General features: G+C 33.6%; 1 pseudogene; it reads left to right on the forward strand.

Annotated features, from left to right (window-relative positions):
- The first annotated feature begins 310 nt into the window (after positions 1–310).
- LOC145966084 (zinc finger MYM-type protein 1-like) lies at positions 311–2,022 on the forward strand (annotated as a pseudogene).
- Positions 2,023–2,574: the final 552 nt, after the last annotated feature.

Consider the following 2,574-nt stretch of genomic DNA (forward strand, 5'->3'; position numbering starts at 1 on the left):
TGATTCAAAACAACCTGATATCTTTGAAATATGATATTCTTGAACGAATTCTAAGACTATTTTTTCTCTTGAAAAATTTTGTCCAAAGCTTAATTTTTGAGTTATAATAGAAAATAGTTGGCTACTCACGAGTCCGATACAACGGGCAGGCAGGGACGGCGCAACGCGTCACGAGACAAATGCTCTCCCGTTGAAGAGAGGAAAAACGATTGATTGCGAAGAGCAAAAATTAATTAGCAGAGAAACATTGCGGTGGAATAATGTTTTGATTCAGTTGATGAATATTATTCTTTACCTCGCGAAAAATAATATGGCATTCAGAGGAATTTCGGACAAATTATACACGCGGAACAATGGTCAGTTCTTGGGACTAGTAGAACTAGTAGGTAAGTTTGATCCGATCATGCAGGAACACTTGAAGTTGGCAATGGCGGGTGATATTTTGGACCACTATTGCGGAAAAGATATTCAAAATGAATTAATAGATCTGATGGGCGGAAAAGTAAGATCTGAAATTGTATCGCGAGCCAAAAATTCCAAATATTGTTCCATTATAGCTGACTGCATCTCAGACATAAGTCACACGGAACAACTTTCTTTAACAATTCGAATCGCTGACTTATCAGATGACAATAATAAAAGCATAAAGGAGCATTTCATAGAATTCATTCCTGTCGATGACTCTAGTGGTGCAAGGCTTACCGAAGTGATTTTAAACGTATTAAATAAATACGGACTTGAACTGCATAATTATTGTAGGGGTCAAGGGTACGATAACGGAACCAACATGAAGGGAAAAAATATTAATGTACAAAAAAAATCTTAGATTTAAACCCCTTGGCTTTCTTTGTACCGTGTGGATGCCATAGCTACAATCTCGTACTGTGTGAAGCTGCTAAATCGTCGGTAATATCAATTATTTTGTTTGGGGTCTTACAGAGATTATTTACACTACTTTCTGCCTCTGTTAGTCGATGGAAAATCCTAACCGATCACTTAAAACTCTATCGTGTTTGAAAAAACTGAGTGATACACGTTGGGAAGCAAAAATAAACAGTGTAAAAGTAGTCCACTATCAGACTTTAGTCACATTGGCTAATGAAACTGAAAAAAACGATGTTGCTATCTCACACGAGACAATCACTCTAGCAGAACATTTGAAAGATTTTGGCTTCATAGTTTCCCTAGTTGCTTGGTACGAGATTCTTTTTCAAATCAATGTCGTGAGTAAATCTCTTCAATCAAAAACTGTGGATCTCGGTAAATGCACACAAATGTTGGAAAACTGTTGTAAATTCTTAAAAGAATACCGAAAAACTGGTTTCAAAAAAGCTCTTTTGACAGTAAGTGACCTGGCGAAAGAACTATAAATCGAACCTGTGTTTTTAAGCCAATTAAACGAGTACAACGCATAAAACGCCAGGTTGGTGAAATTGCCATGGACCAACCCATCGAATCCTCAGAAAAAAGTTTGAAATTGAATTCTTCAATAAATTATTGGACACCTCTTTAATGTCAATAAAAGAAAGGTTCAAACAGTTACAAAATTATTCAGAAACATGGTCTTTTTGTACAATATAAAAAAGATACCTGAAAGAAATGAAGTTCTGAAATTCTGCGTTGATCTCGAACGAAAACTTACTATTGGCCCCGATTCCGATATAGATGCATTTATTATGTGATGAACTCGTCAGTCTTAAAGATTTTCTTCCGGATAGCGATGATATTACTCTCATCTACGTTTTAAACTTCATTAAACAGCGCAATATTCAAGAACTTTATCCAAGTGTATGGATTGCGTTTCGCATTTTGGTAACTATTCCTGTATCGGTAGCAAGTGGAGAACGCAGTTTTTCTAAACTTAAGTTAATAAAGTCATATCTACGATCGACGATTTCGCAAACAAGATTTATTAACTTAGCTACTCTTTCAATTGAAAATGAAATTGTCGAAAACTTAGATTTCGCCGATTTGGTTCGAGAGTTTGCCAACAAAAAGGCCCGGAAAGTAAAATTTTTTTAGACATCCCTAATTTCTGAACGCTCGTGTAACTTCTGTCCTCTAGGGAACAAAAAAAAATTAAAGAAAGATATATTTATAAAAAAATAATAAAAGGAAATATTAAAAGCAAAAAATTTTTTTATAATTTCAAAAATATATATATATAAACGACGTCCACGTCGTTAGCTCTGGGTCCTCTAGGGTACCAGCAAAAAATAAAAAAATACATTAAAAAATACTAAAAAATTAAAAAAAACAAAAATATATAAAAAAAAGGAGCTGCAAAGACTTTCTACATCTACATCATTAGCTCTGGGTAAAAAAATTTAAAAAATACAAAAAAAAATTAAAAAAAATTAAAAAATACAAAAAAATACAAATACAAAAAAATACAAAAAAATAAAATAAAAAAGGAGCTACAAAAGCTTTCTACGTCCACGTCGTTAGCTCTGGGTTTAAAGCTAAAGGAAAGTTCTCTTAACACTATCGTTCGACCAAAAAGACCACTATTTTTTATGAAAAATGCCGACACTCTAAACGTTAACTGTTAAATGTATGCATCTAGAATCTACT

The sequence above is a fragment of the Camponotus vicinus genome, unplaced genomic scaffold (genome assembly GCF_025532165.1).
Source record: "Camponotus vicinus isolate PSW18456_S1 unplaced genomic scaffold, iyCamVici1.0 SCAF_2, whole genome shotgun sequence".
Taxonomy (NCBI): domain Eukaryota; kingdom Metazoa; phylum Arthropoda; class Insecta; order Hymenoptera; family Formicidae; genus Camponotus; species Camponotus vicinus.